Source organism: Microcebus murinus, chromosome 15, assembly GCF_040939455.1.
Source record: "Microcebus murinus isolate Inina chromosome 15, M.murinus_Inina_mat1.0, whole genome shotgun sequence".
NCBI classification, from domain to species: Eukaryota; Metazoa; Chordata; class Mammalia; order Primates; family Cheirogaleidae; genus Microcebus; species Microcebus murinus.
Genome location: NC_134118.1, coordinates 1,387,939 through 1,403,948, shown reverse-complemented (window position 1 = coordinate 1,403,948; position 16,010 = coordinate 1,387,939).

Here is a 16,010-nt window from a genome sequence, read left to right as displayed (position 1 = left end):
TTCCTTTGGGAACTTGGAACAAAAGCAAGCAAACACGAAAGCTCCTGAAGGTCTCGTGACCTGTTGTGACCTGTGGGGCCCACCTCCTTCTGAGGAACAGAACTGCAGCCAGGCCCACGCTGTGTTGCCGTCTGGGGAACGCACTCTTGGAAACGCACTGTGTTTTCCTTCCTTCCTTTTCTGACTAGGTAATTTAAGAGAAGCGTCACTCGCATGGCCTCCAGGGACACTCTTGTGGTGTGGCCCATCACCGGTCACTCTGGCCCCTGGAGCTGTTTACTGGAAGATAACTGAAAACTCATAAATAATTTGGGGATTGGTTGTCCTTCAGGGTGTTTTCCCTAAGATATTTTTGATATGAAAAGAAATGCTTTATACAGAGGGCCTCATTTACTCTACTATGTTTAATTGTTAAAAGAAAAAAATTCTTTGATGCGTTCCATCACTGCGCTTCCTGGGTGGGTGGCTGAAGTTGGGCATGGTGAAGAACTTGAAGAACAAAACAAAACAAAAATAGAAGAAGTTTAACACTTTTCTTTGGTCAGAAAATGTTTGTAATAGTAGTGTGTAGCTTGCCACATGTGGGGTTTTAATTGTGATATTTAAAATATTCCCACATGCTGAAGCAGTATTTATACTCCCCCTTATGAAAATTAACTTCCGGTAAGAGGAATGCATAATATTTTATATGATGGGAAGTGTAATATGGAATACAGGTTCTTTGAGCAAAAATGTAACCTTAGCAAGCATCTGGTTTGATGTTTTCAAATTTTATTTAGTCAATGAACCTCTAATACCTACAACAAAGTGAGTGACGCTGACTCGGGCAAGGCTGCTGAGGCCGCGGGCCCTGCTCAGGAGCCACTGTCCACTCCGGCCGGGACCGACCGCTCCAGCCCAGGGCTCCGGAGTGAATGTGCCGCGCTGTCAGGGCCCATGTGGAAGAAAATGTGAGAAGGTCTACTTGTTTTTTATCTCATATTTTAAAAACAAATTTTGTGACTTTTCATAGTTTATGTAATGTATGGATATGGTTGAACAAACACACATACAGTCCGATCACACACCTAGATGGTATAGTACATACCAAGGCTACATGGTATGGGGTGGCCTGCAGCTCCTGGGCTACAAACCTGTACAGCATGTTACTGCACTGAAGACTGTAGGCAACTGTGTGTCTAAACAAAGAAAAGGTACAATAGAAATATGGTGTAAAAGTTAAAAAGGGGGTACACCTGTATAGGGCACTTACCACTAATGGAGCATGCGGGACTGGAAGTTGCTCTGGGTGAAGACAAGGAGTGAGTGGTGAGTGAATGTGAAGTTCTAGAACATTACTGAACCTAGTGGAGACTTCATAAACATTGGACACTTAGACTACACTAAATTTATTAAAAATATTTTCTTTCTTTAATAATACATTGAACTTGGCTTTGTAAACCTTTAATTTTTTAACTTTTTGACTCTTTTGTAGTAACACACCTGAAAATACAAACATGTCATACAGCTGTACAAAAACATATTCTTTCTTTATATCCTTATTCCATAAGCCTTTTTTAGGTTTTTAACTTTTTTTTTTACTTTTTAAACATTTTTTATTAAGAAGTATGACACAAACACACACATTAGCTGGCCCTGCACAGGGGTGATCAGTGCCACTGTCTTCCACCTCCACATCTGGACCACTGCAAGTCTTCAGGGGCCATACATGCATGGAGCCCTCGTCTCTTACGGTAGCAAGGCATCTTCTGGAAAACTCTGAAGGACCTACCTGAGGCTGTTTCCAGTTAACTTTTTTTTTTTTTTTTGCCTATAGGTAGGAGGACTAGACTCTAAAATGACATTTAAAAGTATAGTAAGTACATAAACCAGTACCAGTTGTTAATTATGTCATTACTGAGTATTATGATCTGTGTATAACTGTATTGCTAGACTTTTATATGACTGGCAGCAACGTAGGTTTATGTGCACCAGCATCACCACAAACGCATGGATAATATGCTGTGATATAGGGTAAGACCACTGAGATGTGACAAGGCAATAGAAATTTTTCAGCTGCATTATAATCTCAGGGGACCACTGCAAATCTGGTCTCTCATTGACCAAAATGTTGGAATGCAGCAAATGACTGTACGTAATTTATAAGTAAATAAATATACATCTCCTGGCTGTAGATTCTCAGGACTTTTACTGGAGAAGTATACAACTTAAAAAGTTTGGAGACAAATGTGTCAATGGATATATTGAGAGCTTGAAACACTGGCCCAGTGCCTGAGTTTCCGGTCCAAGGCATCGGCCTCTGTGCTGCGACCGAGGTTGAGCTGAGGCCCTCTCTTGAGTGCAGACAGGCAGCCACCGCGGGGCCTGGTGGGAGCGCAGGCCACTGGCTGGCACACCTGGCCTCACGCCTGCTGCCGCCAGGCTTCTGAGCTCTGCAGAGACAGTGGCCGCGAGTTGCCAGGGCCTGTGGTCGGCACAGTCCTCCCAGGATCAGCCCTCACTCACCAAGTCCTTCCAATCTATGTTTCCACTTCGTACCCTATAGAATTTAAACATCTTCCTATAACAAATACATTTTCTTTTTTTCTCCCTACAGATAGATCTAGGGAACTAAAATTTTTTAAAAGGATTAACCACTGATACAGGCAAAAGGAAAAACTGAGCACATACAAGATTTAGGTGAGTCACATGCCAGGGATTGGGCTTCCTTGATTTTGACTTTGAGTTTAGTCTTAGATGCTAGCAGAAGCGGGATTCAACTGCCTTGTGAAGAAAGTCTTTTCAACAGAGGGCTGTGTGAGCAGAGGACATACACGTGGGGACCTACAGCTCTGCTTTGGCAGCCCACAAATTCTGATATGCTGTATTTTTATTCTAATTTACTTTGGAATTCAACACATTTTGTAATTCCCCTTTTAATTTCCTCTTTGACCTCTTCCTAAATATTTAGAAAATTTCCACATGTCGTTTTGTTATTGATTTCTAATTTAATTATACTGGGGTCAGAGAACACACCTTGTAGAGTATGAATGATTTTACATACATAAGACTTATACTGTGGCCCAGAATAGGCCTGTCTTGGCAATGCTCTGCATGCACTTGCAAAGAACGTGTATTCTGCTTTCATTGGAAGGAACGTTCTGTTAGTGTTCGTTGGCTCAGGTTTGTGGATGGTGTTGTTCAAGTCTTCAGTGTTTTTGGTGATTTCCTATTTATTTGTCTTATCAATTATCAAGAGGATGTTTTTGGAATCTCTGACTATAATTGTAAGCTTTCATTGTAGTTCCATCAGTTTTTTCTTTCATTTACTTTGAAACTCTCTTATTAAGGGACTATAACTTTACCATACTTATGTCATTCTGATTGATTACTTTTTCATCACAAAATGACCTTAATTGTACCTGGGAATATTCTTAGCTTTAAAATCTGCTTTTTCTATTATTAAAATAGTCACTCCAGTTTTTTTTTGACTAAGCTAGTTAGATGGGACATCTTTTCCTACCCTTTTACTTTTAACTCACTTGTGTCTGTATATTTAAAGTGTGGTTCTTGTAGGCTGCCTATAGGTTTGTCTTGTTTTTTTTAATGTAACCTGATAATATCTGCCTTTTAATAGGATTGTTCAGAAGATTTACTTGCTATTTATTTTCCCACTGATCTTTGTTCACTTTTCCTTCTTTTTCTTGATTGAATATTATTTGTGATTCCATTTCTATCTATATTAGCTCTCTTTGCTTTGTTATTTTAGTGGTTGCTTTAAGATTTATAATACAAATTATCATAGTTTATCTTTGAGTGACATTACATCACTCCATGTGTAGTATAAGAACCTAAAACAATTTACTTTCATTTCTTCCCTCCTGGCCTTTATTATATAATTGACATTTAACTTATACATATATTTTAAATCCATAACACATTGGCACTATTTTTGTTTAAATGGTTAATCATCTTTTATAAAAATGTAAATAATAGAAAAAACTCGTATTTGCCATGTAGCTACCATTTCCAGTGCTCTGTATCTCTTCACGTGGGTACATGTTTTGATCTGGTACCATTTTCCTTCTCTCTGAAGGACTTTGGTTAACATTTCTTCTGGTGGTGAAGCCTTTCAGGTTGTGTATGTCTGAAAACATCTTTATTTCCTCTTGTTTGGAAAGATATTTTTGCTGGATATAGAATTCTAGGTAGACAGTTGTTTTCTTTCAATACTTTAAAATGTTCCTCCACTATCTTCTTGCTTGAATTTTTTTTCAATGAGAATTCTTATATTATACTTATCTTTATATGTAGTGTGTCCTTTTCCCTGGCCGCTCTTAAGATATTCTCTTTAGCACTGGTTTGAGGTATTTCACTATGGTATGCCTCAGTATGGTTTTCTTTATGTTTCTTATGGTTGGCATTGATTGAGCTTCTTGAACCTGTGGATTTATAACATTCATCATTTTAACCATTATTTCCTCAATTTTTTTTTGTCTAGAGACTTCAATTATACGTGAATTAGGCCACTACAGAAAAGCCCAATGATGCGCTTCTCAATATTTTTGTATTCTCTTTTCTCCCTGTGTATCATTTTGAACCATTTATATTGCTACGTCTTTAAGTACACTAATAATTTTTTTTCATATCTAACATGTCATTACTTCCACATAGTTTGTAAAACTGTATTTTAGTTTTTCATCTCCAGAAGTTCAATTTAGTTTTTTTTATATCTTTCATATGTATACTAAGGTTTTAAGCATATGGAATATAATTATATAATAACTGTATTAGTGCCTTTGTTAATTCTAATGTATGTCAGTTTTGGGCTGGTTTCAATTAATTAATTAGCTCCTTTATTAAGGGTCATGTTTCCCTGATTTTATGTAGACTTGTAAATCTTTGCTGAAAATTTTACTTTGTTGAGTATATTTTTGTATTTCTATGAGTATTTTTATCTTTGTTCTGCAATGCAGTGAAATTACTTGGAAATAGTTTGATTCTTTTTGGTATTGTTTTTATGATTTCCTAGGTCATTCCAGAAAAGTGGTTTATTTAGGGCTCATTAATTCTCATTATTGAGGCAATACCTTCTTATCTATTCTAACAATTCACAAATTGTGGGTTTTACAATCTGGCTGGTGGGAAGAGACACTATTTTCAGCTGCATGAGCTCCGTGGACTGGTCCTTAGTCCTTTCAGGGGGTTCCTCCTCAGCTCACAGTCTCCGTATACAGATGGGCTCACCAGTCCTCTGCTGAGTGCTCGACAGGGATTCTCTGAAGCTCTTTATGGTTCTGTCTCTCTGTGCCTCTCTTCTCTCCAGTACTCCATCCCAAAAGCTCTAGCTACTTTGGTCTCCCTGCAAATTAAGATCTGTCTCCTCAACTCAAGGAAACTTCTTGGCTCTGTTTGGGCTGCTCTCCCTGTGCCATGGCCTGGGAGTTCTCTCAAGGCTGTACGAGGAGGCAATCCTAAGGCTTATCTCATTTGTTTCTCATCTCTCAGGGATCTTAATCTTTTACTTAATAATTTTCAGTATCTTGAAAACCATTGTTTTATACCTATTGTCTGTCTGTCTGCCTCCTACCCCCATTCCTTCCTTTCTGATGGGCTGATACTGTAAAGCTATGTTTTCTCAGCCCAGCCTGGTTCTAGTCTCTTTATCATTTCTCTCAACTGGAGGTCCCTTGATTGATGACAGCTCTTAGCTCCCTAGACCATCCTGTTCTAACTTAGAGGGAAGGCTCCGCTCAAACATTCGGGTGGTTCCTCCTCTCGCCACCTCCCCTGTTGAGACACTGGACTGCTTTTCCTCAGACCCTCATAACTGCCTGTCTCTGCCATGCATTATAGCCACATCCTTGGGTATCAAGTTGTACTTGTAAGATTGAGCTGTAATTTCATCTCTGCAAAGGGGGGTGGTCAGCACTCTGGACGGCAAGTTTGTTTTGTGGTCTTGGCCTTCTCCTTTGCACACCACCCAGCTGAGCCACACTCAGCTGAAAGCATGATACGATGTGCTCTTTGTATAAAATGCAAGGGAGAGCTACCCACCTGGAGACTCCAAAGGAGTGGTTCTTAAGTTTTAGGGTTTCTTAATCTCTTAAAGAATCAGATGCAGGCTGGGTATTCTCTCCTTTTAAGAAAGTGTACAAGGCTGGGCGTGGTGGCTCACGCCTGTAATCCTAGCACTTTGGGAGGCCGAGGCGGGCGGATCGCTCAAGGTCAGGAGTTCGAAACCAGCCTGAGCGAGACCTCGTCTCTACCAAAAATAGAAAGAAATTAATTGACCAACTAAAAATATAAATACAAAAAATTAGCCGGGCATGGTGGCACATGCCTGTAGTCCCAGCTACTCGGGAGGCTGAGGCAGGAGGATTGCTTGAGCCCAGGGGTTTGAGGTTGCTGTGAGCCAGGCTGACGCCACGGCACTCGCTCTAGCCTGGGCAACAAAGTGAGACTCTGTCTCAAAAAAAAAAAAAAAAAAAAAAGAAAGTGTACACACACGACATTTGCTGTGTAATTTTTTTTGTGGGGAGAGTCATTGTAGACCTTCAAAAGTATATCTGTAGGTCCTTCTGGCTGTGAAATTGTGGTGAAACATTCTTTTCATGATTAACAGAGTTGTTATAGTAAGGATGTTTCTTCAATTTTAATTTCTACCTATAATTTCTCAGGGGTCAACGTTTTTCTATGTGTTGTGCAGGGTTCGAGGGATTTGGGGCTGATCACGAAAAAGATAACCACAAGAGGCATTAACACAGAAAAAGCTCTTTTGAGTGGTGCTTGGACAGGGTTGCATGCCAGGGAAAGCACCTCCCAGCAGGAGACTGTCCAGAGGCTACCATTCAAAAGGGGACAAGGGCAAGAGAATTCCCTGGGGGAAGCAGAATAGCGTGATCTGAGAGGGGGCTTGTGTCAGTGGGTTGAGTGTTTGGGTCAGAGAGCTCCTCAGGCGAGCAGCTGGGGCTGATGGCTACAAGGCCCTGTCTTCCGAACAGGGGACAGCTGTCAGGTGAGGTTTCATGTGGTATGCAAAACAGGCAGACTTCTGATGGCCAAACATCTGCTTGCTTGGGGTATTTTAAAAATAATTGGATGCATACAAAATCGAGTTCTATGCCAGCAGGCTTTCTGTGTGATGGCCTCTGCCTGCAGTGAGGAAGTGTGCAGCCAAAGGCCGACACGCAGAAGCCATCTTTGGCCCATTCGCAGAACATGTTGCTAGAGTTCCATGAATTTGTCCAGGAATGAAACAATTCATTGTAAATGATCAGAAACTCTAAGCTTAGGAAAAGCCATATTCATGGACCCCACGGTTTGTTTTATTTTAAAATTTGAGTACCTAGGTTGTCTATAGTACATATCACAAATCAAATTCAATCCTTATCAGTCCCATGTAGAGTTTGTTCCTATTAGAAACCATGTAATTAGAGTCACTAGAGTTAGGGTAGGAAAATAAGACACTAAATTAGAAACTGTTCACAAGGCCCTCCCACAATCTTCATAATTCACTAGGCCAAACTGAAGCGTCAGCTGTAGGCGTTTCTCAAGGTAAGTGTTGCTGATGAAAACAACTGAGTCAAGGAAAGACCATTCTGTTGGTGTTCTGTGTCTTTGAGCAATGTCATTCATTCTTTCAACAACTATTTAGTGCAGGAGGTGGGGTATGGTGATGAACAAAACAGAACAAATATCCAGGGATGCGAGACTTGCACTTGGCTCACATTCACAGGTGGGTGCTGTGTACACAGGTGGTGGAAATTCAGGGCAAGGTGAGAAAATGACTTAGTTTAGAACAAGGGAAAGTGGATATTTAAGCAGTGGAAGAGACCTGATTAAACTATTGTTTTTAGGCCATCACCTTAGCTATGGTGTAAAAAGTCCAGCTTTGTAGCATGTTGGAATTTACAGGACAACAGAAGTGTGATGGCTGTTTAACTGTTTAAGGCTTGGAAAAATCTCTTTCTAGATTCCAAATACCTCTTTCTAACTTGAATCATTTCCTACTCTTTCAAGTAACAAGAATAGTTTTTCAAATCTGGGGATGTAACAAGTCCATGATCACACCAGACCTTAAAAGTCATTTACCTTCTACCTCCTCTGTTGCTAGATATTTCCAAAGTCCCATAGACCTGGCTAAAATACGACAGAGCTCTGACTAGCAGAGCTAAAGCTCATGCACAGTTCTGCAAGGTAAAAGTTACGTTTCCCATTCTGGATCATTTATAATGTTACAAATTCTATGATAATGAGTGATACTAGGATTTAAAATAGACCACGTGGGGCTCATTAGAACTGAAGGTGCTACAGCTGGATACTGCCACGCCGAAGGACCTTTACAATTCCCTGAGTATGTGCAGTATACGCAGTAGTAGGCTATTCTTTAAAAATTCCATTCACTGTATAAAAAGTAAGTCATACTATTTAAGACAATCACAAAATGCCGCTTGGCATTACAGACAGAGCTTTGTGTGCAGCTCGGCAGGTTCGGAGCAGCTCTGTGTTCCTCGAACAGAAGCGTGCTTGGAGCCGCGCTCACGTACCCGCTGGCACCCGTGTCCGCTGGCCCAGCCCAGGCCCCGTCTCAAGGGACGTCAGTGCCCTGGTAAAGTGGCAGCCTTGTCTTTTTTAAGTGTATGTATATGGCTCGAAACACATAAATTGCTTTTCAAAATCCTTCAAGTATTTGTGTGGTGATTTCAATTAACTGGATTTCAAAGCAGTTGGGCATGCTGCCAACAGACAGACCAGCCCAGGGGTGGAATTCTAGCATTTTTTTTTTATTGAATATTACATACCATTAAGGAAAAGTGTTTCAAACAAAAAAGGGAGAGTCCAATTATGCCAAGTTGTGAAAGGTATTTTTTTAAGATCTGTTTTTACAGTAATTTAAGGTTTTGTGCCAAGTCATAAATATTTCTAATTTTAGTTCAGATCATTAATCTCAAACACCGTGTGCATCTTTGTCTATTCAGTTCTTAAATTCTACATTTTGGTAAAGCCCAGGGAGAAGTGGCGGGTCCCCTCATTATCTGACTTTCATGCTTGTTCACCGACAGCATTTCTGAACACTCGCAGTTAATTCAAGGCAGCACAGCCAGGCGCCTGTCAACTCTAATGGATTCATCACTATTAATAAGCTAGGCGCCTAATTTACTACGAGTTGGCACTAGCAGTGACGCTGAGAAAAAGTCACATGTCCCAGCTGATGTGCCGATCCTTCCCTGCTGAGACGGACTTTCCTGCCAAAGTCAGTGAGGAGGACTGGCAGTGCCGGTGACTAACTCCCCGTCTCGTGCAGAGCCTTTGGCAGCTTGTACCTTTTTGCAAAACACAGCATGTTTTTAAAATTCCTCCAAATAATGATGATCATAATAATAGAGATGCTTATCGAGAGGGGGAAAGACTGGTTTTCATATTTTCTGCATGGAGCCTACAAAAGCAGAATTGATGTTGGCACCAGGGACTTAGGATCATCTGCCAGTGTAGACTGACTCTCCAGAGCTTGTGCACACTCCACTGCCTCTGCTGTTGGCCAAACAAGCATGTATCATTGGCCTAAGTTGAAAGGCTGCTCTCTGGTCTGTTGGAGAGAATCAAACAACTGAGAACGAAGCCCTTCAGCCATCCTCGCAGCCTCTGCCGTGGAGAAGTTTCTGGAGAGCTGTGTGCTGGGGTTTGCTGGCTCAGTGGATAGACACGTTTCTTCACAGTAGTGACGCCCAAACAACTCTGTGATTTTGCAATTTTACAAGCTGCAGATGAGCTGGGCATGCCCTGGGCATCGAATGCCGATTCAGAAGACATGTGCTCCTAGCAAAGTAGAAAGGGTGAGCAGAGACAGGAGCTCGCCCGGCTCCCGAGACAGAGCCCTGGCGGCACAGCTCTCCTCGCTACGTTAGGGGGTGAAGAATAGGCACAAAAATCAAACCACCCAGTTTCAGTGATTGCAAAATTAAGATCTCCCTTTTGGAAGCAGGAAGTCACTGAAGTTTCAGGGCTTATTTTACTTATTGTTTTATGAGATAAACTGAAGATTAAAGAAAAGAAAAAAGATATGAGGAATTTTTTGGTCATCTTGAATTCCTTGTTTACAAATTCACATTATGTTTTTAAGTGCAACAATAATTCAAATGTTTTAGAGTTTAAAAATGCCTAAAACATTATTATACTACCTAAAGTGATCTACAGATTCAATGTAATTCCTTCCAAAGTGCCAATGACATTATTTACAGTAATAGGAAAAAACAATCCTAAAATTTTTATGGAACCAGAAAAAAACCTGAATAGGCAAAGCACTCTTGAGCAAAACGAAAAAAGCTAGTCATCACACTATAATACTTGACTTCAAAATATACTACAAAGCTGTAGTAATCAAAAAAGTATGGCACTGGCATTAAAATAGACACACGGATCAATGGAACAGAATAGAAAACCCAGAAATAAATCCACATATTTACAGCCAACTGGTTTTCAACAAAGGCCCCAAGAACAAACCTTGGGGAAAGTACTTCTTCAGTAAGTGGTGCTGGGAAAACTGTATATCCATGTGCAGAGGGATAAAACGAGATCCCTGTCTCTTACAATACCCCCAAATCAATTCAGTATAGATTAAAGATGTAAATGTAAGACCCCAAACTATGAAACTACCTGAATAAAACATAGGAGAAACACTTTAGGATATTGGTCTGGGCAAAGGTTTTATGGTTAAAATCTCAAAAGCACACACAACAAAAACAAAAATAGATAAATGGAATTATGTGAAGCTAAAAAGCTTCTGCACAGCAGAGGAAACAATCAACAGAGCAAAGAGACACCTGAAGGACTGGAGAAAGTATTTGCAAACTATCCAGCCAATAAGGGATTCATACTCAGAATATACAAGGAACTCAACACCAAAACAAAACAAAGCAAAGCAAAACAAATTATCTGATTAAGAAATGGGCAAAGATCTAAATAGAAATTTCTCAAAAGAAGACATACAAATGGCCAATAAGTATATGAAAAAAATGCTTAACATCACTAATCATTAGGGAAATGCAAATCGGAACCACAGTGAGATATCATCTCACTCCAGTTAGGATGGCTCTTATCAAAAAACCAAAAACATAACAAATGCTATCAAGGATGCAGAGAAAAGGGAAAACATGAAAAACAGAGGAGTTTCCTCAAAAAGCTAAAAATAGAACTGCCATGTCATCCAGCAATCTGACTGCCGGATATGTCCCCAGGAGAAATGCAATCCGCATGTTGAGGAGACATCTGCACCCCACGCTCATTGCAGCGCCACTCACAGTAGCTGAGACATGGAATCACCCTAAGTGTCCACCAACCAAATAAAGAAACTGGTACAGATACACGATGGAGTAGTCTTCAGCCATAGAAGGAAGGAAATCCTGCCATTTGTGGCGGCATGGACGAGCCTGGAGGGTGTTGTGCTAAGTGAAAGAAGGCAGGGACAGAAAGACGAATACTGCACGGTGGCACGCGTGTGTGGGAGCACGTGCGCTCACACACGCCTGACACGGACACATGCCTCTCATAAGTCTGAATCTAAGTTCAAGGTCAACCTATAAATAGACCTGAAATCAAAACTTTCATCCCCCTAAATTCTAAATGTAAACTAAACTACAAATCCAGTGTGTAATTCTTCTGGCCTGGAGGCTGCAGGGCCAGGTACCCAGTGCCGCCCCGTGAGCATTCCCGGGTTTATTAGTGCGGAGTGCTGTGCCTTGCATGTCGGAGCTGGGGACAATCCTGTCTGTGGTCTCCATCCTCTGGGACAATCTTGCTGCTCTGTGACTAACACACAGGACCTGTCACATGAACATAGAAAGGGCTGTTGAATCATGCCAACCCAAGAGGCCCAAAACACGTCAATTAACTGGGAACCTTAACCACAACAGGGCAGGGGAGGGGAGAAAACCATGCGTGGGGGGGGAGACGAGCGAGAGAGGGAGGAGAGAGACAGAGAGGGATAGGGAACAGGAGAAAGAGAGGGGACTAGGGAAAGGGAGAGGGAGAGGGAGAAAAAGAGAGAAAGAGGGAGAGGGAAGAGGAGAGGAGGAGAGAGAAAGAGCAGAGAGACAGACAGGGAGAGGGAGGGAGAAAAGAACGGGACTGAGCCCCGCAGGCAGAGGGAAGGATCCCGGAGGCAGGGGTGGCCTGGCCGAGTCAGTCTATGAGGCTACTCAGTGATGTCACTGGTGGAGAGTGGGGATGTCACCCAGAACTTTAACATAGTCTTCTTTCTAGAAAACAGTTCTGCCAGAGAGGGCTTATTTCCAGACCTGGGATGTACTTATTTGTTCCCAGATATCCAAATCTGAGTCCCCCTTAGAGTCTATTCTGGCCTTCCATGAAGTCCACTCCAATGACGTTAGTGAGGTCATCTGCCTCCTTCCAGGGGTGACCGGAATTCCTAGGCCGGGTTGCTCATCTGGCCCTCAGGGAAGCCTGCCTCGTGGGCATATCTGTGCGCCTGGCTGCCGTGTCTGCCGAGGTGTCTGCTAAATCTTGAGAAACTTCATGTCACTAGATGCCTACAAACAATGTTCTTGACGTACTACTTCAGTGACGAATTATAGGGTTTCTCTTTACTGGGTTTCTGTTGAAGCAGCTACATGTGAGTAGCTCAGGCTAAAGGAGAAGCTGGTCTTTGCAGCCGTGATGTGCTTCACCTCCTGCCGAAGAGACTCCAGCCCAGCACCTGCCTTTGGGAGGCTCAGCTGAGGGTCACCGAGGTAGCAGACAAGGACCCCACAGCGGTCACTGTAAGGCTCTCTGTTGTCTACCGTGGTTCCACCTCCATCGCCGGGAGGCGGAGGACTCCACTTCAGTTTCTACCATGGCCTCACCACCGGGAGGCCCTTCCAGAAACAATGCTGCTGGCGGCTCTGATTAAACAATTCTGCCGACAGGATACCAGGAGAGCAGGGCCAGGCTTCACGTGAGTCTAGAGAAGAAGAATCTGAACTTCGTGCCATCAAAACACGCGGTGGGAAAGCAGCGCGTGCCGGCCTCCTGGGAGACGGCGTGGGGCTGGGCGCGCCTGCCTTGGCCTCCTGAGCAGCAGCACACGACATTCGTTTGCCACAGCGGGCTGCACACTTGACGTGGGAGTCAAAGGTGACCGTCTACAGTTTGGACATTTTCCAGGCGAATGGCCTCCAGGGGGGCTTGTGGTGAAAATCAGCTCAACAGGCACGTGGCCTCAGTGATCTTGTGTCTCTTCTGGGAAGTCGTGACAGTGGGACAAAGAGGAGATGGCACTCTGGAGCTCAGGCTGCACCCCAGGTCCTGATGTTTCTGTGCTTCGTGGCACTAGCACTGTCAGCTTGCAAATAAATGCTGGGCTCCTGTGGTCACCTCGGGCCCGTGTTTCAGTGGCAGCCGGGAAGCACTCCCGTCCCGAAGGCACTCTGCGTGTGCCACTCCCTGCAGTTCTGAAGAGCCAGAGAAATGAAGGCACGAGGCTGAGAGCTCATTTTCATTTGAATTCGGGGAGGAATAGTAATCTTTAGCCTTTTCAGGTCAGGTATTTTAGCAAGGAATAGTATTCTGAAATCAAAAACGAGAAAACAAGAAGGAATCGGGACATGCTGGCCAGAATCAGAGCTGCCTGCAAGCTTCAGGACATCCCTGCGGCAGCCCCTCCGTGTCACCCGCCAAGGTCCGAGCTCCAGGCCCCCGCCGCGGCGAAGGGCCACGGGGGTCCAGCAAGCCAGAGTGTCAGCTATCTCTGGCGTCTCCTAGGGTGTCCAGAAGCAATTCCCAAGGACTGCGAGTCTCATCGCCTCCCCATCCCTGTGGTCTGTGGCCACTGAGCCACATTCTTACACGTGAAAATGTCAAGTGATGATATTGTTTGTGTCCTTGTCTGTCTCTCCGCAGTGAGTTTTCCACAATACGCTCTTTCATTCCAATGGAATGCCAGGATTCCTGAGCCAGACCAGGTTCCTTGGGAAAACACGCTTTCCAGATGTGCAGACCAGAGGCTGAGAGGAGAGAGGACGCGGCGTGAGCGCGCAGAGCGCTCGGCCGGGAGGGAGGGTGTTAGTGGGTGCATCTTGAACTGAAGTCACCCTATCCCCAGTTGTTGCACTGAATTGGAATGTTTCTAAGAAATTTCAATAAAACTACTTTTATTTCTCATAAAAGGGAACGTATAATATAGGGGACAAAGCAGTGATGACAGTCACAGTTGTAGCTCCCCCAGGGTACAGCCACGCCATCAGGTGTGGTTTGCAGTGCTGTCTTGCCTCTGTTGTGTGGTATCGAATGAGCCACATGGCTTCTCAAGGCCCCAGTGCCCGGCAGAACCAAGGTACTTAATTTCTTGCTCACATACTTAGAGGAGAATTTGTGATTAATGATGCATTTTCATTCTTGCTCAGCTTCTAACTGTTGGACACAAGCTGGGTAAAACTGGTTCAGTAAATGGGTTGTCATTGGATAACCTTCAAAATATATGTTACAGAAGGATGCATAGAAGTAGAATAAGATAATACAGCATTGAAATCAGGAAGAATAAAATATAGTTGCTTAATCCTCATTTTGTGTGTGACCAAATGAGGAATGCCCTCTGAATTGACAAGAGATTCAACTGCAATAGGCTTTGAGAGTAGAAAAGATTTGACAAATGTGAAATGATACCCAGAAGGGGATGCAAACGAAGACTTTAATTTTTTGGAAATGTGTCTGCTTTGACTTTAATTTCATTTACAGCCATGCTCTGAACCCCGCAGGGGTCAGTGAGCACAAAGCCACGCCTGGCTACTTGTTGATGTGTGCAGTCGTGTGCTTACTGCTGTGCTGCTCTTTGTCTAAAACATTCAGGGCTCTTCTGCAAGCCCCTCAGTGCACAGGTCTGGACAGGCAGGGCAAGCATGGACCCCTGCTCCGCTCCGGCAGACGGGACTGTTTCCATCTCAGTCCCAGTAGGTCAATGCCTACACGAGTTAGCTCTATAAAAAAAGCCTTCCTCATAATTTGCATATTCTGACGTAGTTTATTATTACACAATGAAAACATCATAGCTAACCTTGTTTTTACTTTAGACTTAGTTGTTAGAATTCCTACAGCCAGGTTTGTTACCCAAATGTGGTCATCTCTGCATCCTGGACCTTGCAAGCCTTGCTCCTTCTTCCTCCTGTGATCTGTCAGTTCTTTATGCTACAGTTTGGTTTCTAAGCCTGCACACGTTGCAGTCCAAAGTATCGCAGTAAGTGTGTTTCCGCACCTGTGTATGCGCACGCAACAACGCCAGTATGCGTGGGCGCAGCGGCCATCAGTGCGTGGCGCCACCTGACCCCGCCAGGCTGCATCCACGCCCCAGAGTAGAAATAAGATCTCTCCTACTCTCTCTACACGGGACTCACAACAGAAGTATCCTTAAACAAGAGCCCAGGGATGTCCCCACCCTGCAGGTCCTATGCGCCTCGCCTTTACTTGGTGTCCAGAGTGAGTTTGTATGAAAAGGTGTATTTCTGGACAGAGTATGAATCTGCATGACCGTGCATCCTGAATTTTTGATTCAAGTCAACACTATTGTATTACCCTATACTGTGTACCAGGCACCGCAAAAGAGCCTTCCGGTCTTGGCTATTGGATAAAATATAAGGCTGGATAACACTGGAGGCAGGCGCAGGGAGGGAAAGTCAATAGATATGAAATTAAAATGACTGATTTGTTCACTTAAAGTCACCCATTCAGTCCAACTTCTGTGGGTCTTTCCTCCCTACAGATGGGCTGTGAGGATCCAGATTGTTGGCCAGCGGCAGGACCCACAGTGGTCAGTGGTCCGTGGAGTCACTCAGCTTGTGACTTGCTTGTGCTTAGCATTGTGGCATGTCCCTGGCTTCTCTGGAGAGGTCCCCCCACCTCCTGACTCCCCAACCCTACTTCCAGTCTGGCGAATTCTTCTGACATGCTCAGTGCTTTGAGCTTTGGTGAAGCCAACAGCACAGCTCCACCACGATTGTGTGACTTTGTTGAATCTTGTGATTTTCAGAACCCATGTCTAC